Source organism: Pelodiscus sinensis, chromosome 6 (assembly GCF_049634645.1).
Source record: "Pelodiscus sinensis isolate JC-2024 chromosome 6, ASM4963464v1, whole genome shotgun sequence".
NCBI classification, from domain to species: domain Eukaryota; kingdom Metazoa; phylum Chordata; order Testudines; family Trionychidae; genus Pelodiscus; species Pelodiscus sinensis.
Window position 1 is genome coordinate 70,010,496 of NC_134716.1, and position 25,609 is coordinate 70,036,104.

A 25,609-nucleotide genomic window follows, 5' to 3' on the forward strand; every position below is an offset into this window, starting at 1 on the left:
TGTGCCGGATGCACCAATATGGCTTCTGCGCAAAGGGATCGCAAACGAGCACAGCCCTAATGGTTGATATAATATACTGCTATCATGTTGTTTGAAAGAATTTGAATAGTGTGGTCTTGAATGCTGGAGTGGAAACTTTTGCAGGCACTGAATACTGCCCTTAATTCGAGCAAATTAATGTGCTGGAGAGATTCGTGAGGGGACCAGCATCCCTGAACTTGAGAGTTCCCGAGGTGGGCTCCCCAATCCAGTAAGGATGCGTCTGTTGTTATCTGTATGGTGGGTTATTAAAAGGGGACACCGGTAAGCATATTAGTGGTGTTGCTCCACCAGTTTAAGGATTCTCGTACAATGGGAGGAACGGAAACTAGTTTGTAAAGGTCGTGACTTCCCGGACGGTAGATGGAAGCCAACTAAAGTTGCAGACTTCTGAGATGCAATCTTATATGTTGAACCAAATATGTGGTGGCGGCCATATGGCCTAGGAGCCTCAGACAGCTAAGTACCAATGTTTTGGGACTCAAGGAGAGTATCCATACAAACTCTTGGATTGCTTTGAATCTGGCGACAGGTAAGTATGCTGTGGCCATAGCAGAATCTAGTCGAGCACCAATGAACTTGAGAGACTGTTGCGGAGTTGTGGACGACTTTGAAAAACTGATTACAAGACCGAGAGTGTGAAATAGGCCCTGGGTGGTGTTGATGGCTCGTGATGCCTCTTCCATAGTGGAAGCCTTGATGAGGCAGTCGTCCAGGTAGGGAAAAATTATGATGCTGAGGTGGCAAAGGTGAGCTGCGATTACCGCTACTGTCTTTGAGAAGACTCTTGGCTCTGAGGAGAGGCTGGAGGGAAGAACCCTGTATTGGAAATGTTCATCACCTATCTGGAATTTTAGAAAGCATCTGTGAGCCAGGTGTATGGTCACATGAAAATATGCGTCCTGTAAGTTGAGCCAATCCTCTGTGTTGAGCACTGGTAAGATGGAAGCCAACGTGACCATCTTGAACCGTTGTTTCCATAAATATCGGTTGAGGCCTCAAAGGTCTAATATTGGTCTCCACCCTCCTGATTTTTTTCCCAGTGAGAAGTATCGAGAATAGAATCCTTTGCCCAGGAATTCTTTGGGCACGCTTTCTATAGCACCGATCTCAAGAAGATGGAGAACCTCTGCCTTTAAGAGAGACTCATGAGATGAGTCCCTGAAAAGGGATGGGGGAGAGGGAGGGAACAACGAGGTGAAGGGGTTTGCGTAGCCTGATATAACTAGCTCACAAACCTATCTGTCAGTGGTGATGGCAAACCAATGAAGATGGTATGGTCTCAAGCGATGGTGGAAGATTCTTATTGGTTCTTGTAAATGGTGTTTCAAGGGGATGTCTCGCAGACGCTCGATGAGACCATCAAACATGCTGTCAGTTATTTTGTTGGTTGGGTGCCTTGTTATTTTGAGGGCGTCACCTTTGTGGACGTTATCTGGGTCATTGTTGGTCGGATTGCCTAAATCGATTAGGCGCATCTGAGAATGATCGTTGTGAGAAGTAAGGTGTATACCGCTGTCGGAGATATGGCGAGGTGTTCATGCCAAGCATCCTGAGAGTGGTCCTCGAGTCCTTGCCTGAGTGGAGCAGCTGGTTCGTTCTCTTAGCAAATTGGACTTGCCTAACAAAAGGCAGATCCTCTACTTTAGACTGTAGATCTTTAGATACAGCCGCCAGCTGCAACCAGGACACTCTTTGCATAACCACTGAGGTGGCAGTTGTTCGCGCTGCTGTGTCGGTGATATCCAGGGCTATCTGTAATGCCGTTCTTGAGGCAGTGCAGCCCTCCTGTACGACCGACTTCAAGATCTCACGTTTAGCATTGGAGAGTTCTTCAAGGAGAGGGATAAGCCTGGTATAGTTGTCAAAACTATGGTTTGAGAGATGGGCAGAATAATTCACCATTCTTAACATAAGGGTGGCCGATGAATAGACCTGTCTCCCGAATAGGTCTAGGCGCTTACCCTCTTTATCCCCTGGAGTTGCTTTGTGTTGGGGGGCTTTAGATCTCTGCTGTGCTGCGTCCATTACCAAAGAATTAGGTTGGGAGTGGGTATATAAGAATTTGCTGTTCTTAGCAGGGACTAAGTATCTTTTGTGCGCCTTTTTACTCGGTGGAGCAGAGGCCGGTGTTTGCCATACTTCATCGGCTATCTTCAGTAGCGCGTCATCCAGAAGCAAGGCGATTCTGGATTTTTGAAAAGGTTGCAAATTCGTAAGCATCTTATGTTGCTTTTGTTGCACCTGTGATAATTGTATCTCTTGTAACTCTGCTACACGCTTAAAGAGATCTTGGAATTGGCATGCATGATCCATAGATGAGTTGTTGGCCAGAAATGCAGCCTCCTCTAGGGATGAGGAAGACTGGTCGGTTGGTGTTTCCCCTCGTGGCTGGACAGGCTCAGTCCCACATACTATAGCCAGAGCAGGGTGAGGTGTTGAGGTCACATCCCCCATTGGGGTGGTTGGTCCAGTGGGTATTGATGTCACTGGTGGGCTGACGGTATCGCTGATGGATGTCGATACTCAGGCAATCTTGAGTGCATGTGCCATGCTGAGTAGGGACAGTGGTAATCGTAGCACTAGCTGTGGGAGTGGTAGCTTTTGTCCATGGAATACCACAGAGAATACGCCCTTCTTGTGGAATAATGGTACTGGGAGTAGAATGAGTGGGCCAAAGATCTTGAGCAGGATCTACTCCTTCGCCTTCTTGGGGATGATACAGGCCCGCGCTGGCGATAATGGTGAAGGGATGGTGAGTAGCGTGGTGAATAGCGGCAACCACGTGTGGTGGGGCTATCGTGACTTCGAGTGTGTGAGCGCACCAAGCTTGGAGAAGCATGAGAAGAGGGCCCCGGAGAAAAGGGCACTGATTCTGGCCTAGGAGAAGAGGTAATGATCCTTCTTGACTTACACAGCACTTTAGATGGTGTGTAAGAGTGTTGATGGTGTGACAACATCTCCAGCTGTTGAGGTGCTAATATCACTGATGGTGGTGCCGACAGGATTATTGCGATGCTCGGTGTTGGGCTCAGTGCTGTAATCAGCGCCGAGATGGATAATGCCAAAATAGTGTCAGGCTACTCGGTGTGGTAGTCGATTCCGGCGGTGTGCCGTGGCTCAGAATGTGTCTTCGGTGCCGAGGTAGCCGTTGGCACCGGTCTCACCATCAGTGCCACAGGTGCTCTTGTTGCCGGCACGGTTGCAGTTCTCAAGGTAACTGCCGGTGCTGACTCCGCTCTAGGGGCTGTCATTTGTATCTGCACCTGAACCCCTGACGGAGCGGGGCCCGGCACTGACATGCTACAGGTAGTCTTGTGTTTGTCACAGCACGAGGAGTCAAGCCTGTTCTGGAGGTATTTGGCTTTCCAGTATCTTTAGCCCTCTTCGAAGTAGAATGACGAGAGAGCGAAGTTCTCCGTTCCACAGGACTTAGAGTGGACCTCTCGTATGTTGCTGCTGTGTCCAAATGCTGTGGGTCAGTAGGTGGTTGCAGGGCTTTATTAAAAAGGAGCATTTTGAGCCACATTTCGCGGTCCTTTCTGGCTTGCACCATAAGTTTGGCACAGTGCTGACATTTTTGGGGAATATGCCCCTCTCCTAGGCACTGAATGCACCCGTGTGAGGAGGGCATTGCGTTGTGGCAAGACGCACATTTTTTTAAGCCAGCTGATCCGGGCATATTGTGAAGATAAATTTTTTTTTATACGAGAACTATAACTAGAACAGGAAATATAAATTAGAACGGTTAACTATAAACTATCACTAACTAGGTATATTTACAACTTTTCCTCAGAAACTACAGGAGAGTGGATAACTCCGTCTGCAGCCGTAGATGGTTAGAAGGAACTGGCGGGAGCCGGGCTGCATACGCTCAGAGTCAGTGTGAGCGGCGTATGCCTCCTCCTGCGCATGCATGGCCCGGATGGTCCACTACTGAAAAATCTCCGGTTTGAGGCACGGGACAAGTCCAACACCTAGAGTGGAACACCCCCAGGGACCACTCAAAGAAGAACTAATTATATTGACAGTACACAAGCAAACCCTAACCAAACTGGAAGATGATTATCACCTCTCCAAAGTCCTCAACTTTTAATTATTTAAGCTAAAGATTTAGTTAGAGTTATTTAATTTTAAAAGACTGTTTAGAAAACTGGAAACTTTTGTGTAAAGAACAGGAGTATTTAAATTTAAAAAAAACAACAGAATCTTATTTTTTCTTAAGCTACTTAAACTTCTTTAATAAAACTGAAAGATTAGCTCAAACTGAGCTGAATAAAAACAGTTAAAACTAACTTGAAGTTATCCTGATCTTTCCTGCCAAAAGAACAAAGGAAAATAAGGAAATTAATATTAATTGATCAGAATATTTAGGCATATTTAGGAGGTGAAAGTGTCACCTTGAAGGCATAAAGCCAATGAAAGGGTGACAGGGACCAGTTTACAATCAAAACAAGGCTGAAAAGCATATGCTTTCTTATAATCTCAGGAAAACAGGAAGAGAAGGATTAAAAAAAAAGTAAAGTGGGTTCAAGCACATATACACCCCTCTGCAGCTCACCTCAAACACAGCATTCAACAAGCAAACTGCCATAAACAAATTTAAAAAGCAAGACTTGAAATGAAATCAATCCAAGGAATACCTCCTTAGGACTTCAACATGGATTGGTGAGAGGAAATTAACTAAGACAATTCCAAGATTTACAGCTCTTGTAATGATGTTCCTGGAATATTAAAAAAGTGTTGTTAAATTAAAGTCCTACAGTTTCTCCTGAAATACCAAAAGATTGAAAACATATTTGGAGAGGAGACAGGGACTAAACAATGGTAAACAGAGAAGTGGAATATAAAATTCTTAATATTCGTAACTCAAGTCTTAAGACAGATCCACAAATGGCTTTTTCTACCTAACTAATTTAAATATGTTCTTCAATTTCATAGGATTTAGTTAAAGTTGCTTACTTTGCCAACTATAAATTGGCTGGTTATTTATTAATAAACCAACAGATTCCCCTCTTCTGTACAAAGTTCTTTAGCCCATCTATAAACATTCTCAGTTATTTAAGAGTATACTAAATTTTTAATTAGGCAAACTCCTCAAAAATTGAGTGGCACCATAAAATGCGCAGTTTAAATGTACACACAGTCATCTGACAACTTCAAAATGAGACATTTGTTAAAACTGACTTGAGGGTTCTCACTCTAATGCTGCTTTCCCATGCTTTATCCAAATACAATTGGAATGTTGATGTTAGAATTTTTACAAACAAGCAACCAACCAGCTGCTAGGTTTTTGTGGGGGATTTTTCTTCCAGAAATCACAATACATGACCGTGATGTAAAACAAAAGAGTTCAAAGCTATATTACACTGAGAACTTCATGGGGATGCAAAAACATCTATTATTATTTTACCTCTTCTTTAGGAAGCTACATATAGATGAGTTAGGCAGAAAAGAGCTCAGTTGTAGGATGATGTTAATTTCTGTGTTTTAAGAAGGAAGGGGTTTTTGTTCCCTGATGTGTTTACTCATTTACCTTTTTGCTCAGATGCCATATCTGGTTTTCAGAGAATCAGCTTGGACCCTGGTTTGCGGTAGAATTGAGTAAGACACAAAGAGATAAAATTTCTTGCCTTTCGACACACAAATCCTCCTTCTACTATGAATATGTAATCTGTTACATGAATGGGTCACCCTAAATACTTTGTGTTGGCACAATGTTATTAAAACCTGTTTAATGACCATGACCAGCTTAACAGTATTTCTCTGTGGCCCCATGACTATCTTCTACAACCAGTTCAGCTCACTAGGTTTTCCACTCGGGATAAGACACCTTCTAAATGGTTTGGCCAGTACCTCTTTCTCCATGCTTTCTGTGTGACAGTGTATTCCACTGTGAACTGTTCCACAGTATTGCTATTTACACATCTTCTGGATGTTCTATCTCCTATTACAGCCTAAGGATGTTACGTATCAGATAATTGACTAATCAAATAGTAGATGCATTTTTTGCATCAACTAATTGAATAGTCAATAGGGTGCCTCCACCTTTGAAGCCTGTGGTTAGCTGGGCTGACCCCGGGCTCCATGTGGCACTGCTGCTCTGAAACACAGTGGGGAGCCGAGGCTGAGCTCCCCGTGGCATCTGAAGCTGATCCCGGGCTCCACGTAGCATTTCAAAACAGATGCAGCCCAGGATCAGCTGGGAAATCCCCAGCTGATTCCAGGCGCCATGCAGCGCTACCGTTTTGAAATGCCACAAGGAACCTGATGCTGGGCTCCCCGCAGCATTCAAAGCAACAACACTGCACGGAGCAGGTGATCCCAGGGTCTGTGCAGCACTGCCACTTTGAATTACCCCCCCTCTTCTGTCCCCCTCCTTGCTGCCTCTATCGATGGGGGGGAAGCAACTAGTCGACTATCTGATATGCATTTGCTTATCAGATAGTCAACTGGTCGACTAGTCCTTCACATCCTTATTACAGGATGGGATAATTTTCAAGATTTTCTCAGGATGCATTGATACACACAGTTAATCACTGTGATTGTTGTAGACATATAAATATGATTGTGATGTCAGAAAAGCACTTGTGTGAACACTAAGTGAACTATATTACTTGCAGGTGGTTAAGATGACCTTGTCTCTAAACAGTTATAAAATCAATGTTAACATCCTGTACATGACTTGTTCTATATTTGACGCAGTAATTCAGGCCAAATTGTCACAACTCCAAGTCCTTCAAATCTAATCATATAACTTCTTTCACAGTTCTTAATTAAAAATAGACTTCAGAAACTTACTGGAAAAAAACTATTAGTGTCAAATATTTTCCAGTTAGTTCCTTTGACAGTATAAATTTCTGAGTTTTCTTTTGCTACTGTGTAATGACAGATAATGATGAGGTCTTAGTATTGCAATTAGACCCAAATTCTTGCCCACCAGATATCCCAAGCAACCAGACTTTGCGCTGGGAAGAACTATTCCAGCCTCATGGCTCCTGTAGCCACCATATTCATGGTGGATCTCCACCCTCCGCACACACCCTCTCTCTCCTCAGCTCTGTACTACTTTGTAATCTGGACCTTAGTGAGCCTTCAATGAGCTACTACATGTAGAAATCACAGATCTCCTAAACATGCTCCAAGTCTCTTCTTTCCCATTAACCTTTGCACAGGCCTATGGGATTGGTGAAACAACCTGACCTTTACTGTTCTAGTTTACAAAGACTGGCAAGTTATAGCAATGTTTATTTGGTTTTTAGAAAAAAATCAGTGAAGAGCACCATACATGCCAAATTTATTGTTTTATTTTGCCATCCAATATTCAAGAGTGAACTTTGGACAGAAACAATTATAATGCACAAACCTATACTTTATGGGAGGGAATGAGCGCTTCGTGTATATGCATGAGCTACTCATTCTATTACTACTGAAGAGTATTAAATATTTTGCAAATATGACTAATTTACTATAGCTTGGTTCAATCTCCGCTCCCCTTCCAATGACATTACACAATCAATCGAATCAATATATGATCTTCTAATAGCAAAACAAGTGATGGGTAGCGTTAAGCCTTTGTAACATGTTTTATAGATATGAACTTGAAAAGTGTGTTTTCTGATTGTGCCTTTCAGTCTCACATTGCAGGTTAGAAGAACAGTAACTAGATCTCTAGGGCTAAATCCTCATCTATGTTGAGGGTGGGGTTAAGAGATGGGAGGAAAGCAAATGAGATTCCCTAAGCCACCTTTTCACCCACACAAGTTAAGACAGCAATTGGCAGCTGTAACTGATTCCAGGCAGAGTAGATGGACACCCTCATTCTCAGCCAGAACTAGAATGTCCCCTGTTACCAGAAAAAGAAGTATGGGCAGTGATGCCAATTTTAAGGCACTGGGAGTGTCTTCTAGGACAGCTTTAAATCTCCTTTTCAAATAGTGCAAAACTGTACCCTGGGCTGAAGAACCTGTCCTCAGAGCCTGCAGCTACTGTAAAGTAAGCATTCATTGTCTAGATTTGTAATGTCTTTTCCTGCTGTAAACTATATTAATCCAAACCATAATAGCTGTGTATGCTCAGTCAACCTGAATCTTTATCTTCTTCCCAGTAGTCTGATCACAAACCAAGAAGATAAAAAGATTAGAAAATGCATACAATTATTTCATGCTTGGAAGATTTTCCAAAATTGATATAATAGGTCCCAATTTAGATAACTGAAGAATTATAGTAAAACTTTCAAATATACCAACAAATCAGTCAAAACACACTTGTTACTATTTAAGCAAGAATAATCAACCCAATAATGTAATTTGCAAGTATTTACAGCACACTGTAAAGTACTCAGAATTCATATAGTTGTCTTTGCAGGCATAATACATAATACAATTGCATATAAAACTGGACATTATATTGGTGAAGCTCAGAATTACCAAAAAACATTATCAGTGACAAGTGGGAAAAGTGAAGCATGGAAAAGTCAAGTTAACTGTCTCAATGTTCCATTGAGTCACTTGCTGCACTGAGACTAGATCCTAGGCCTCTTGGCTCTCCCATGCTCAAATCACTGAAACAACACTGCTTCACAAATGAAAAAAGAACAGTTACTTACCTCGTAACTATGATTCTTCGAGATGTGTTGCTCATGTCCATTTCAATTAGGTGTGTGTGCACAGCGTGCATGCATCATTGGACTTTTTTCCCTCAACATTACCCTTAGGACCAGCAGGGAGCCCCCTAGAGTGATGCTGGTATATCGGCCCATATATACCCCTGCTGGCCCCCTCACCCACTCAGTTCCTTCTTACCGGAATACTCTGCAGAAAAAGCAGCAGGTGGGTATTTGGAATGGACATGAGCAACACATCTCAAAGAATCACAGTTATGAGGTAAGTAACCATTCTTTCTTCTTCGCGTGATTGCTCATGTGCATTCCAATTAGGTGACTCCAAAACAGAACCTATGGAGGAGGGCCAGATGTTGAAGCTACAGAGGAGTGAAGGGTCACCCTGCCCAGCCTTTTCTCTGTCTTGGTGCGTTAGTGTGCAGTGATTGGCAAAGGTATGGACAGAGGACCATGTAGTGGCTCTGCAGATGTCTAAGATGGGAACCTGTGCCATGAAAGCGGTGGAGGCTACCACGGCTCTCAAGGAGTGTGCTCTAAGGGGTGGAGCCAGTATCTCTGGCAGGGCATAGCACTCCTTGATGCAAAAGGTTATCCAGGAGGAGATCCTCTGGGAGGACACGGGTTGGCCCCTCCCCCATTCCATGATGGCCACAAACAGTTGCGGTGACTTCCTGAATGGTTTTCCTGAATGTCTAAATAAAAGGCTAACGCCCTGTGCACATCCAAAGTGTGTAAAGCCTGTTCTTCCCCAGACACATGTGGCTTGGGGTAAAAGACTGGCAGGAAAATATCCTGGGAGGTGTGAAAAGAAGACACCACCTTGGGCAGAAAAGCTGGGTGAGGGCAGAGCCTGACCTTGTCTCTAAAAAACATCATGTAGGGTTGATCCGAGGTAAGCACCCTGAGTTCGGATACTCTCCTGGCAGATGTGAGTGCCACCAGGAGAGACACCTTATAAGATAGGTATAGGAGGGAACACGTTGCAAACAGTTCGAATGGGGGTCCCATAAGTTTGGAAAGGACCAGGTTAGGTTCCACTGGGTTGGTGGATATGTGGGTACAGCCACTCCAACCCTTTCAGAAACCTGTTGACTATTGGGTTAGCGAACAGGGTTTTCCCCTCTTCCCCTGGGTGGAAGGCCGAGATGGCCACCAAGTAAACTTTGATGGAAGAGGAAGAGAGGTCCTGGAGCCTGAGTTCCAATAGGTAATCAAGGATCAGAGGAATCGTAGCCCACGTTGGGTGCATCCCCTTCTGGGAAGCCCAGATGCAGAACCACTTCCACTTAACCAGGTAGGTAGTCTTAGTGGAGGGCTTCCTGCTACCCAACAGGACTTCCTGACCCTGTTCTGAGCACTGAAGCTCATCAGCCATCAACCACAGAGCTTTCCACGCTGTCAAGTTCAGCAAGTACAGGTCTGGGTGGCGGAGCCTGCTCGACTCCTGATATATCGGGTCCGGGAGCAGAGGGAGGGTTATGGGTCTTGCACATGACAGATTGAGGAGGGTTGGAAACCAGTGCTGCCTGGGCCATGCCAGAGCGATTAGGATCAGGGACGCCCTGCATGCCCGCACTCTGAGTAAGACCCTGTGGATTAGCGCGAAGGCATACAGGGGAGGAGAAGAACATCTCCCAGGGAACCCCATTCCTGTCCCATCAGGGAGCAGAACCGGTGGCACTTCTTGTTCTGACCTGTGGCAAAGAGGTCCAGGTGGGGAAACCCACCCCCATGCATGGAAGATGGATCGGGCTACATCCCACCTCAAAGACCATTCATGCCCCACAAAGGAGCTGCTCAATCTGTCCGCCAGAATATTTTGGGAGCCCGGGAGGTACGAAGCCATCGGGTAGATATCCACCCCAATGCAGAGGTCCCACAGGCAAATGGCTTCCAAGCACAGGCGAGGAGAATGGGCCCCACCTTGTGCTACTAGAAAGTATCTAGACACAGATGATTTTACACACATTCATTAATCATAGGTTCTGAAAATGGCATCTAGCACCTGTATGGAGATTCAAGTGAACCTCTTTCATCTGCCACTAGCAGCTCACAAGTAAACAGTGTTTCTCAGAGCAGCAGTTGGGATGATTTTCTCAAACCCCTCTGGACTGGCCTTCTCTGCTCTATAGATGTCAGTATGATAACTCCCACTGATTTCAAAGGGAGGAGAGTTGGACCAACATGGAGCACTTTGGAAAATCCCATCAACAGTGTTCAATAATCAACAGCAGTATCCTATAGCTATGATAGTAAAGGGTCAAAAATAAAACCAGAGCAGTCTAAATATGAATCCTGAATTTGTAAACTTCTACAATTTGCATTTAAGATTCTCTTAAGGTCACAATTTACTCTCTCTCTCTCCTGTAAATTAAAAGAAATGTGAACTTCTGCCCAGTATTACTACTTTTAACTCCTTTTTATTGACATAAAGACTAACTTGTTTGTACCTTTAAAAACATATCTTCAAAACTAGAAAATATTTAAATTTTTGCTGCCGTTTCTTTTAGCAGTTCAAAGCTTAATGTACTATATGGTAACTGCAACCTGAAATTATCTTTGTAATGTAGTAATGCACAATAATGGAATGTGTTCAGTCTCCGATATCTTTATTTCTGGTAATAAATCAAAACTTCAAGAGCAATATTTTTATCTCAATCACACTCAGTTACACTAGTGTAAAGCTAGAGTAATTCTTGAAGTCAATGGACTGGAAGGATTTAATGTAAATGCAATTAGAATCTGGCCCCAGGTGTTTAATTATATTAACAATAGGATTCCATTTTTCAGATTTTATTAATTCAAATTGCAGTCTCTTAAAGCAACTGAGATTTTTAAGGCGATTAAGGCACTAATCTCCAGATGATGGAGCTCAATGGTAAATTCCAAGTATAATATATTTGGCCATCTTAACCTACAACCTGTTCCCACATACACTTACACATGAGTGGTTTAACCCATTTGATAAATCCATGAAACAACTCCTGCAGATTAATCACTCACCCCCATATATAAGTATTTTCAAGATCATCCACCTAGTCCATAGCTGATATTCACTCACAATGTAAACAGAGTTAGCCTTAGCACAGAAGAGGACCTCACATGGCATGTCAGGCATACTGTAAGTCAGAATTCAGGTGTTATGTCTGAACCATTTGGGGAAAGCTTGAATATTTCAAGTATTTGTATGACCTCTAACATAATACAACCAAAGAACCTCACCCAACAATTCCTACATCAAGTCCATAACTTCTGTTTGAGTTAAACCATCTCTTTCAGAAGGCCATCTAGCCTTGATTTAAAGACAAGTGATGGAGAATTTACTACACCCCTAAATACTTGGGTCTTCCTCTAGTGTTATCAATCTCTTAATTATATAGTAATTGAAATTCACAAGAAATATGCACGAGAACAAAAAAGCATTATATCCTTCAGAATTTTAGTGCAATTTTATAAAGTTATAACCAACAGGGTAAACTAAACAGTAAAGTAATGGTGAGCTAGATATTGCTTTGTATTTGCACTACTGGAAATCTGGAATAACTCCACCAACATTAGTGCAGCTTCACTACATTTTACCCAGTGTAACCGAGAGTAGAATATATTATGACTTTATTCTGGAAGAAAGCATAGAGAAATTGCTTTCCTTCCAAGACTTGTGTCTTGTTTTTACCGACTCAGGAAATAATGCAAACAGCTATTATTTTTCCTTGTTTCTTGATGTCTTAACATGAAAAAATAAAAATTACCTTCATGCTGCTGATTCTTTGATGGAATCAAAGTGTCAACTGCATCTTGGATCTGTTCAGCATTGTTTTTAAAAGCAGTGAGAAAGTCCCTTAAAGCAAACTGTGAAGCTTCCGCTTTAAGGTTTATGTAAGAAGAAAGAACATCTGCAAAGAAAGTGGGACTGGGGAGAGACAGAGGTATGGGCATATTGTCTAGGGCAGTGTTTCTCAAACTGTGCTCCACGGAGCCACAAGGCTCCGCAAGACCTCTCCAAGGGCTCCGGAAGGTTGACAAACTGGAAACATCAATAGGTACAACACATACAATCAGTGGACCGCTGGGGCTCCGCATAAATTTTTACGCATGTAAAGGGCTCCAGAGCCCAAAAAGTTTGAGAACTGCTCATCTAGTGTACTCTGGAGAGCAAGCAGTTTTGACAGTTGAAATACAACAGTATAGAAAAATTAATGTGTTCAGCACTTCCTACAAGGAAGTCCAGATGCATAGTACACGTATATGTCTATGTATTTACTTTAGAACTATGTCAGTTTACACGGGATGAGGTGCTTAATATTTGCTTAAAAGTTGCTGATTTTTTTTTAAAAGAGGAGAAATATTTAGAGTGAGAACAGCATTTGCAGTACAGTACTACATATTTATTTTCTGAAGTAGAATTCGGTTTGTCAATACTCTATTTTAAATATGTCTGTTTACATTTCATAGTGACTTAGTAATGTTGTTACCTATAATACTCTACCGCCTCTGAATATCTCTCCCAGAACCAAATAAGAGGTCTGTGTGGCTAGAAAGAATGCCTTTCATCAACAGCAGTTGGTTTACCTCACCTACCTTGTGTCTCTAAAATATAGAAATATTTTTCAAGATCACATCTGTAACTAATATATTATGACCATATAGTTGTGAACGTATCTGTGCTAAAATTGAAAGGAAAAACAAGAAGAGGGAGAAAAGACTTGTATATTTGCATTCCTTTGTGAGGTGGACTGTAATGATTATTTTTAATTCATATGACTTGATCATTACATTAAATTTTAATTCATTTTGTATTCGTCTTGAAAACTTAATAAAGACAATATGAGAAAACCAACACTTGAGTTCCTGCTTCATATTTAGGATGGATTTTTACATATATTCATATCACAAGAAAAAAATTAATAAAAAACAACAAATATTTTTACTTTCCTTCTGAATGCCATATAATGTTATACTATTATGTATTTTGTGAAAGGAATTTTGAATTTGAAAGTCTACAAATATGCATACAAAATGCAATATATGCCTACTGGGATCATTAAAAATACAAGTTGAACCTCCCAAATGTGGAACTCTCTGGTCCGGCAACATCTGTGGCCCAGCACAGATGTTGCTGAACCAAAGAGCGCCAGGAGCGGGTGCCAGCTGAGAGAAGGTTGGGTTTGCGGAGTCCTGTCTGGGCCTGCAATGGTTAGGCAGGGGAACCCCAGCATTAGCAGGGCCTGTTGGCATCGGGGAGCCCCCCCTTCCAGGGAACCCCAGTGTCAGTGGGGTCATGCAGCTGGAGAGCCCCTGGCAGCAGGGCCAATGACAGCCAGGAAACCCTGGGAACCCCCAGCAGCAGCAGGGCTAGGATGACCGGGAAACTCCCGGCAGCAGTGGGGCCAGGCAGTGGCTTGGGCACTCCAGCTAGGCAGTCCCGGTAGCAGTGCCAGGCGGCAGCCGAGGAGTCCCATCCTTCGCAGGCAAACCCCAGCACTAGTGGGGCCAGGCAGCACTAGGGAGCCTGAACCTTGACTGGGGAACCCCTGGTGTCAGTGGGATCAGGTGGACAGAGAGCCCCTGGCAGTGGGGCCAGCAGTGGCCGGGGAACCTGGTGAAACCCTCAGCAGCAACAGGGCTGGGCTGCAGCAGCAGAACTGGCAGTGGCTGGGCAGCCTGAGGCTGGAAAACCCTGAGAAACCGCCAAAAGTAGCAGGGTTGGTGGTGGCCAGGGGCCCTGGGTAGGGAATCCCTGGGAACCTCTGGCATACCTGGTGGGCAACAGGACAGGGAGCCTCAGCCGTGCCAGCTTAAGCAGGGCAGTGGCAGGATAGGGAGCCCCAGTCTTGGGAGCCCCAGGGAGAGGAGTCATCAGCCGGGCAGCCAGCAGGGAAGCCTTGACCATCTCTGGTCCAGCAAATTCTCTGGTCTGGGATGGCTCAGGTCCCGAGGGTGCCAGACCATGGAAATCCAACCTGTACAAGAAAGCAAACACACTGCTAGGTGGGATCTGATTGCAGATTATCACCTTTTACAAGTATTTTATTTAATGCTTATCAGTATTTTCCAAGGAGTATGTGTACTGCTGGAAATATAACAAAAAACACAAACACATTAGCGGTGAACATAGAACTGACACAACATTCTCTTGAAAAATGTGGTAAACTTACTTTATCCCTTTAAAAACAGCTTCAATGTACTTTATTTGAAGGTTGTACATGCTTCTATGGAAATTGAGTTCGGCTTGCAGAGCGTATATCTAGAACAGTGTTTCTCAAACTGTGCTCCGCAGAGCCCCAGGGCTCCGCGAGACATCTCCAGGGGCTCCACGAGGTTGACAAACTAGAAACATCGATAGGTACAACACATACAATCAGTGGACCGCTGGGGCTCCGCATAAATTCTTACGCATATAAAGGGCTCCGGAGTCCAAAAAGTTTGAGAACCACTGATCAAGAAGATAAAATACATCCTATGCTGACATCACATTCAAAATGTTCTTGTTCTGAGACACATAACCTGTCCCAGAATGATTCCCCATTTTAAGCATAGACAGTCTCTCTCAGATTTATAGAATCTTTCAAAGTAGAGGATTCTCTTAAAATGGGAATATACTGGGAACTGGAATTTCCATCATGTGGCAATTAATGATTTCTTTGTTTGTTCTGATTTGAAAGGAGATGGAAATTTTCCAGGGAAAAGACATTTTTGAAAAGTTCATTTTCAGAAGAATTGAACAGAATTTTTTTGAAAATTCCTCACTAGAAACCAAGCAGCCCAGCAAGCACATTTGCCGCTCAATTACAAATCTGAAATATTGAATTGCAAGCAGTATAGTTCAACACAGAAGGTCTGATCCATATCCATTGAAATCAAAAGGGAGTCTTTTCACTGATTTCAATAGACTACAGCTCAGGCTCTTAAAGAATTACTTTAAAGGTAGCTCTAGCAAAACTCTGTGAGTATTCAGAAACAGATGGTTTTTGGTAACCACATTTTTTTCTTTCAACATCATAATTTTTTTAAGTGTTGTGAGGAAATAAAATATGTTAACACAAAACTTATATAAAACATTACAAATAGTTTCCATTATTTCAATGTGTTAAAAATAATAAAATCCATAAAATATGGATCATTCTTTGTTTCTGAATATTAGTATTATTGTTGATGAGTCCATATTTCCATTCTCAAAAACTGTTTTCTAAGCCCAGCTGGAAAGGTCCCCCTCAAGTCAGAAGAAATATTTCACTCTCCACTTGGCATTTCAGAGAGACACGTTACAGCTGAGAGCTACAGTAAGGAATCAGATTTTAGTAAAGCAAAGGTAGTTTGGCATTATTAATTGTTATTGTCACAATTTATTTGTTAAGCACCGAGTTGTACATGGTGCTATAAAGCTCAGCTCACGCGCCCCAAAGATTTTACAATCTAAAAAAGGGAAAAAGAGAATATTAAGTGGATGGAATTTTCAGAGGAAAGAATGGTGGATTTTTTAAAAAAAATATTGTCAGATAATTTGGATGTTTGCTGTAAATTCATGTGATAACAGGTTACAAACAGGAAAAAGGTGGCAACTTTACCATGGGAAAAAATTAATCTTTCTCTCTTTCTTTGCTAACTCAGGGTATGTCTACACTACCCCCCTAGTTCGAACTAGGGGAGGTAATGTAGTCATACGGAGTTGCAAATGAAGCCCGGGATTTGAATTTCCCGGGCTTCATTTGCATGAAGCCGGCCGGTGCCATTTTTAAATGCCGGCTAGTTCGGACTGCGTGCCGCACGGCTACACGCGACACGAACTAGCTCGTTCCACGAGGCGTACAGCTAGTTCGGATAGGAAGCCTAATCTGAACTAGCTAGTTCGTGCCACGTGTAGCCACGCAGCCCGAACTAGCCGACATTTAAAAATGGCGCTGGCCGGCTTCATGCAAATGAAGCCCAGGAAATTCAAATCCCGGGCTTCATTTGCAACTCCGTATGACTACATTACCCCGCCTAGTTCGAACTAGGGGGGTAGTGTAGACACACCCTCAGAGAGTCTGGATAGTGCACAGGCGCTGAAAGAAAAACTGACAGCCTCTAGAAAACACAATTCAGTACTTTTCCCTACATCTCTGTGTATCTGCAGTGTGCAAAAGAGAACGAACTTCCAAAATAGTCTAGTTTTAGGCTTTCCCAGACCTTAGATCAGTACTGGGCAAAATACAGCCCATGGGCCAAATCTGGCCCACCAAGCCACTGCATCCGGCCTGTGGAGGCAGAGAGGAGCCCCAGGCAGGCTCCCCAGCTTGCCCCACAGCCCCGCACGCCATGCAGAAACGCAGTTTCAGGGTTCAGTTTGTGTTTTAAAACTGGAAGGGAGGAGGGAAGTTTTAGGAGCCACCCCCAGCACATTCCCATTGGCCTGTTTCTGCCAGAAACCGACCAATGAGAGCTATTTTTTAGAATAATAGGTAGCTATGAAGAATCACACCCCCCTCTCCTGGGCTCAGTTATTCATGAAGCACATGGCCAGGCAAGCAGGCTGGCTGGCTGGGAAACATTTTAAGCTCTTCAGGTAGGCAGGCTAGTTTTGCAGCTGACAAGTAAGTCTCATGGCCACAGCCTGCTTCTGGCACCACAGCCCTTTCCTGTTCTCTTCTCCCCACCCTCACCCCCCACCCACACTCAACATACCCAAACCCTCTGTCCCCTTCTTACACTTATACCCCCTCCCAAATCTGGCACCCCAATCTCCTGCCCCAGATCACAATCCCCTCCTACCCTAGGTCACATCCCAAACCCCTGCCCTCCAGTCCCCTGCCCTAGGTCACAACCACCTGCTTCATCCCAACTCCCTCCCAGTCTCCCTCCTGCACCCCAGTCCCTTACCCCAAGCTCCCTTCTGCACCCAACCTCCATTCCAGATCCCGCATCTCCATTAATATCTTAGAAGAATACGGCCCTCGACCACTTTCCAAAATCTTGGAGTGGCCCCCATCAAAAATGATTGCCCACTCCTGCCTTAGATTGAAAAAAGACTAGTAATCTGTACTAGAAAGAGAATGCAGAGCAGAACTACAAGAAACTCAAGAAAGTTATTATCTACATTAAACTTTTCTAGCTGCTACATAAAATAACTGTCATATTCAAATGTTAGGTAACATAGGAATGCAATGAGTAATGTTGGGGTCACTGGGCATGATCCTAGGTAACTCGGGGGAGTGGAAGATCACAAGAATCGATGAAGCGCCCCCACTTTAGGCCCAAGCACCCTAAAAGCACCCCCCTTCCACCCCCCTTCCACCCCTTCCCTCCCCATACCCAGGCATAACTTTCCTCTGGCTCGCTAATAGCTGGGAACAACAAGACAGACCTTGAGGTTGCCTAGTTACTATCAATGGTATAGAAGAAGAATTCAGATGTCTCTGTAGAGGGGAGGAGGGAGAAGGAAGATAAGGCTGGCAGCATGTCCCAGCGTGGGAACCTTGCTACAGTTCACTATTTTCCTGCAAGTAAACAACCTGGGTATATAAGGAGGAAAAACTGCTTACGTTGGTGTGCTTGATCTGAGATGTCTAGTCTCCTGGCACCTATTTGAGCATTCAAATAAACTTTTTTTGCTTCTCCACAACGGTGTGTTTATTGGAGCACGCACACCGGGCAACGAACCCAGCTGTTGCCCCCCTCGGGCACTGTGTGCCGGCAACAGTAATATCCTGGATCCACCAAAGTCGATAGTAAAACATCCATTGACTTCAGTGAGGCTTCTGTATTCTAGGAACTAAAATGATAGTCTGCAAGATGCACCCTCAACACAATGGCCTTTCTGTGGGTTCCTCTTCATGAATCATACAGCTGTCTGAACAGCTAAGATGACTTACATTAATTTCATCAAAATAGAGGCAAACCCATATAACTGGTAATGTCTTAAGAACATAAGAACGGCCACACTGAATCAGATCAAAGGTCCATTTAGCCTAGTATCCTGTCTTTCCACAGTGGCTAAAGCCAGGTACCCCAGAGGGAATGAACAGAACAGGTAATCATCAAGTGATCCATCCTCTATTGCCCAGTCTCAGCCCTGGCAAAGAGAGCTAAGGACACCATCCCTGTCCATCCTGGCTAATAGCCATTGATGAACTTATTCTCTATGAATTTATCTAGTTCTTTTTTGATAGTGCGTAACCAGTTAACTGTTTTAACTTAGGGTCTGCTGCCTGGCCACGCCACAGCCATGGAGTCCCACCATAGCCATGAAGTCCTACTGGCCGGGGGATCCCACCACCCGCCCACTGAGACCATGGTGTCCGACTGCCTGACCTGGAGGCCCCTTTGTAGCCAGGATTGCTCCAGCATGGCATGGCAGGCCACCGGTGGAGTTTATTGGCAAGGGCCAGTTAAATGTTTGGTTACTGAAACTACAACTAAAACAGCAACATGAAGCATGGGGGAAACATAACCTTAATTTACTTTTATTCTATTACTATGCAAATATTCTCTTTATCTTATTGTCAAAAATTAAATTCAGTTGGCCCTCCCCAGCACTGAAAACTGTGTTAGTGGAAGATGGGAATGACATGCACTTTGAAAAACTTCAGTTGATTACTGGGGGCTATGTATCTTGAAAGAAAACATTTGTCCTTAATCAAGAAAAATATTTATCTTTTGGAACAATTTCAGTTTCCAGCCCGAAATAACCCTTATTCTATTCTCTAGTGAGGCCAGACTGAGAAACTGTTGCATACAAGAGAGATCCAGAAAACGTGCCAAACATCTGGTGAAGAGATTCACAGAAGTATTAAACAAGATCAAGGAATGTCCTGCTAAGGAGCTGATGCAACAGATAACTTAAATGATTGAGAGACAGAGATGTAAGATGACAAAACCATAACCAGAGGAAGATTACATAGGAATAAGGAAATGTCAGCTCCATTAAGAACAACAGCATCCACAAATCAATATCTGAAACATGTCTGAACATATTATAGGAGAAAATGGCTCTTTTATTAAAATCCTTTGTAAAAGTACCTGATGTTTTCTAAGGAAGGATTTACAGATGCATTACTGTGAATTTTCATATTAATCCTTGTTGAGACAATTTAATGATTTATTTTAATTAGCCAAAAATCCCTGCAAACATGATAGAGCCAAGAGAAATTTTCCAAATTAAGATTTTTCTGATAAAAAATATGAAAAATTCATCTCATTATTTTGACAGCTATAAAACCAACCAGTACTTTTCAAAATTTTGACAAAAAAGAGACTTTTTTGCCACCAATGTTCCTCTTTTCTGACCACCTCTAAAATCTGATGCACAAAATGAACACTTTTGTCTGTTTATAAAGCATGTTTTATAACATCTACATACACTAAGATGATTATTTATTACTGAACTATAACCTCCATACTCCATTTTAGAACACCTGTGGTACAGATCCTAGCATGCAGAGTATGCTGCTGCTCCTCATCCCCAGCTAGAGGAACACCAAGGCAGTGATGTTGGAGGCTTTTTCCCACCACTCCCAGAACAATGGGGGGCGGTGCCTAGGAGTGGCAGGGGATGTGGAGCTCCAAATAAGTTCCCTGTTCCCATCCCCTTCACTTCCCTCCCTGGCCGAGCACAATTTTTAATCTGGCAAACCCTATTTCCCAGAGTTGCTGAATAAAAGACGTTCAAGTGTACTACTACTACTGTTTGCTTGTGTTTATATTTAACAGAACATAAACCAGCCCTTGCTTTAAGGTCATTATGCAGATGCTGAGTCCACACACTGGGGTGGTCTTACACCTGCTCTGTTCAATGTTCTGCCCTCAAGAGTAACTACTTTCTAAACACAAATTTATTCACTTGTCAGTGCTGCTTAAAGCAGCACTAAATCTCTTTTGGTGCTTTCCGCCACCTTAAAGAGGGAACTAATTTGAGATAGTAGGAGAAAAAGAAAGGGTGGGGTGAGGGCAGACAACGATATTCCAGCTCCTGAGTATTGCCATGATCCAAAAGGAAGGAGTAAATTTAGTCCTTGTTACAAATTTATCTACATGGCTAAAGGATAATTTTTTTTGTTTCCTCCATAATGGCACAAACCCCTCTCCATGAAGAGGAAAATGTGACAACTTATCTTGTAGGGTTGCCACCCATCCAGGTCTTCCCAAAATGATTCCATTTTGAGCTAGCAGTCCTAGGAAAGCTGTAAGGGTGCTCAGTAGAACGCAGGTAGCAATGCTACTCAAAGGCCACTGAGACTCCAGATTTTATTTTCTAACCTCAGATTTTTGGAGAGTGAACAAACCTAAGTGTTTCCCTGGGGGGTTACCTAGGCTACGTCTAGACTGCAAGCCTCTTTCGAAAGAGGCTTTTTCGAAAGATACTTTCGAAAAAGCCTCTTTCGAAAAAGAGCGTCTAGACTGCAAGCAGTACTTTTGAAAAAGCAAGCTGCTTTTTCGAAAGAGAGCACCCAGGCAGTCTGGATGCTCTCTTTCGAAAAAGCCCTGTTTGCATTCAAGAATGCCTTTTTTCGAAAGAGCACTTTCGAAAAAAGGCGTTCTTCCTTGTGAAATGAGGAGTACCGCCATCAAAAGAAAAGCCGCGTTCTTTCAATTTAATTTCAAAAGAACGCAGCTGTAGTCTATATGCAGGTGAAGTTTTTTTGAAAAAAGGCTACTTTTTTCAAAAAAACCTGCAGTCTAGACACAGCCCTACAGAATAAGTTAATAAAACCCAAGAACCATATTAGTGAACTTTTAGGTGGTAGAGCAGAGGTTTTATCTACTAAATTTTTGAGAGAGTTTGCCTGTCTGTTCAATAACTCCTCCTAAATGGTACAAGAGAGGACTACCAAATTCCTCTTATCATAACTTAAAACAACTTAAAGTTTTGGTTGTGCCATGAAAATAGGATGTGCCTCGAGTGGGATTGCTTCTCATAAAACCGTACAGAAAAGAGAATCACTAGGCAGGTGAAAGGGATTGGCAGGGGGCATGCTCCCCCCATCTGGAACTACTCCATTCCTGAGCCTTCCACTCCCCCAGCAGTCCCCTGATTTGTGCAGGGACATTGCTGGCTGTTGCCTTCATCGGGGAGTGAGAGGAAGCGTGCAGTTTCCTACATTCCTCACTCTGGCTGGGGAATGCAGGGGGCAGACAAACTGCACAGTTTGCTTTTGTTCCCTGACATAGATAGGAAGTAAAAGACCAAGCAGCCCTGGTACAAATCTTGGAGGGGAAGGGAGTTTGTGCGCCCCTCCCCATCTTCCCCTCTATACACACTGTTCCCTGCCCAGAACCCCTCCCTACCCTAAACCCTGACTTCTGCACCCCCCCTCCCTAAGCCCCTCTTTAAGGACCTGAGTAGCGTCAGGTAAATGTGCTAGTATCTTGTATTCAACACATAGAATTCCTCCAACCCAAGGCAGTGACCCCATTTGAGTTCCACCAGGATGCTCCTCCGCACCATGTCATCAGAGCAGAACTCAACACCTAACAATGCCCCGGTGCCCTGTATCTCCACATGCACCTTCTAAGGCCTTCTCAGCCTCCTACAATGCTTACTCCACATATTCTCTCTTCCTGCCTTTCCTAGAGCCCTTCCTCCTATTCTATTCCAAGACTGGGAAGCATGACTATCCCACGGAATTTCCTCCTAGTTTCTTACTCTGTCTTTGCTCCCTCCCCTTTATGCACATGCAACTATGCCCAGAGTGCTTCTACGCTGTGGCACAATATATGGGCAGTCAGGATTCAGCCATTTTTCACCCCGGTCCAAAATCAGGCAACACAATAAAAAATGGTTTTCCTCTGCATGGTGTAAAATCAAACTTTTTTTTTTTTTTTAACAACAAAGCTTCTGAACCTCATGTAAGGAGTATAGCAAAAGGTTTCTTCTTGCAAGGCAAGATGGTCAGTTACCCAATTCTTCCTAGATCCTTCCTAACCCCATATTTCCCAAGATTGGGAGGGGAGAGAGTGAGCTCTTTTGCCACCTCCTCGTTAGATCTCTTCTTTACTGAAACACGTTGTTAGCCCCATCCCTGAATACCTTAAAGTATGAACTATGTACATAAGAATGGCCATACTGGGTCAGACCAAAGGTCCATATAGCCCAGTATCCTGTCTGCCGATAGTGACCATTACCAGATGCCTCAGAGGGAGGGATCACGACAGGTAATCCTCACATTGAGATCCCTTCCCTATCACTCACCTCCAGAGAAACAGAGGCTAGGGACACCATTCCTACCCATCCTGGCTAATAGCCATTGATGCACTTTACCTCCATGAATCTATATAGCCCCTTTTTGAACCCTGTTAAAAATCTAGCCTTCATCATATCCTCTGGCAAGGAGTTCCACAGGTTGACTGTGTGCTGAGTGAAGAAAAACATCCTCATTATAAACTCTATTAATATATTCGTAATTCCTGTGTTCTCTCACACAACTAAAAAATGTGACAACAAATTAAACTGCACTCCTCCCTAGTGAAGTCAACAGCACAAATGTGAAATTTTGGAGTGTACAGTCTAAATTATTCTGGAGATCTGAGGAGTGACAAATATTTAGATTTTTCTAATACAAAATCACAGGTGTTTTTTGTTCTTGTTTTTTAAGTAACATTGTGACTTTAAGAAGTTATTTCTTGATTTTTTTTCCCCAAATGTCACAGAAAATCCTCCATAAGATGCAATATAACGTGAAGTTTCAGGGGGGCGTATTTCTTTGGGGGAAAGATGACTAGGAGAGGAAGCTGCTTAATAATCAGGCCTAAAGGGAAGCTTTAGCTTCATCCTTTATTCTGGAGTGGCTCTCTAACTCCAAAACAGTGTCATATTAAATGAACATACATGGTATTTTAAATGCAATAAATGCTCTATTTAAAACATCAACCCCAATTGTTTCAGGATGGTTGTATATCTGGATTGTTTATGGTTAGTAATAGAACACTCTGTTACATAATTCAATATGAACATACTAAATATTTTTCTTTGTTGTTTATAGAGCATCATAAGCATAATTGGCACTGAAAACAAGCAGGCCAAATAATAAAGTCCATCCCCCACAGAGTTTGAAAACTAAGTGAATGGGCAGATCCAACATAGAATTGACGTACCATCTTCATAGTCCAAGTACCTTCCTACTTACTGTTATCATGAGGAAGGTGGGAAATGTACATATCTGGAAAATGCAGATAAAAACTCTCTTAATGGAGGCTAAAGGATTAGACTTGGCAACCATTAGCAATCAAAAGAAAGATTTTTTTTCCAAAGTTAAAAACATAAATGGTTCTGAAGCAATAAACACTTAAGACTTTAGTCCTTGTTGAGTTTCAGGCTTCTAATTCTTTCATGCTGTGGCAGAACTCCACTGAACTTCATAATTCTTTACGTATATATTTTATTATAGCACTTTCATGATCATCCACTTATTAAGGTCCACAGCAAACACTAAATTAACATACTAATGAATTCCATTGCTTTTTTTCCCCTATTGCTGTGATTACACACTTGGAGAATCTATAGACTTTGTGACAAAACCTCAATTCCACAAACACTGAAGTGCTAACTTTATTTAAGCATGTACACAGTCCCAAATAGCCCCAAAGAGCACACATGTTACAGGTTTGCAGGATCAGGGCCTGAACTTGTAACAGTTCTATCCTCCAGACATTAACTTGCTCCTTTGGGACTAATTGTTTTGTTTATACTTAGGCGATCACACAATAGTATTTGGAGTTTTACTGCTACTAAACACATCTCAAATTGACCATCAATTTTTAAATTCTCTTTCACCACTACCATATTAGGGGAGTCATGACAAATTTACAATATTAGGACCAACAGACAAATCATGGCAATAGCAGATAAGAGTGAATGGTAAGTGTCACTATAGGAAAGACTTCAAAGGCTTGAGAAGAATTCTCTGGGAATCAATAATGCATAGCTCTGGAGATGTGCTCCTGCCAATACAGTGACATCTGGCTCCCAGCAAAGTCACTGGGTAAGCCAGGAAGCACAGGCAGCCCCAAAGAACCTCCTCATATGGTTGTGCTCCCTGATAGGACATGAGAGTCTGCAGAATGCTATTTGAATCTTGCCCGCTGCTGTGCTTCCCCTGTTCTCATTTCCACTGCCTTCTCCAGTCCTTGCTCAAGCCCAGTTCAAACTCCAGCCTCCCTATCCATTCTTATTTATGATTTCTGACTCTGATCCTCTGGCTATATCCATGATTTTGACTCTGGTTTACTCTTCAGGGTTAAGACTTCAATTTCTGACTCCTGTTCTCACCTCCAACTTGGACCCTCTAACCTGACTCTGGATTTACTGTTGGGCCAGCGTCTGATCCCTGGGATCATCACTAGTCTTTACCCAAACTGCTACCACAGCTACCAGGGCAAGGTTCTGCTCCTAGAAGCTTACATGTATGCTTCAAAATATTAAGAAATAAGAGCTTCAGCACTCTGCTACTCAGTTATTTGATCTGTGACATAAATAATGTGCTGAAAGAGCAGCACTAAAATGGTTTAGCAGAGATAAGTCATGCATGCTATCTAGATGAATACATTTAGATCCATAATGGAATCCATATAATACATATTAATAATAATTATACAAGAAAGCTTATGATATTAAAATACATATTTTCTCTGGAAACTTATAAAATGACTCGATGGCTCTTGCAAAAGAGAGAGTGGAAAATATAAGAACAGATTTAAAGCTAGGGAATGAAAAATTGTTGACCTCTCCATTTACATGTTTGCATTTTCCTTCTAAATCAAAACATTATGCAATTTTCTATACTTCATTATGATTGTGTTCCTCTGTAGATGTCCTTTGTTGTAATTTTGAAGCTATAAATAAATGCTTCCTCCCCCTCCCACTGCCCCCAGCTTGCCTGAGCTTGGTGTCAATTCTTTGAAATCTATAAGAGTTAAACATCAGAGATAAGTAAGGCAGACATTCTCTTTTTCTATACTACTTCTGCATCAATGTAC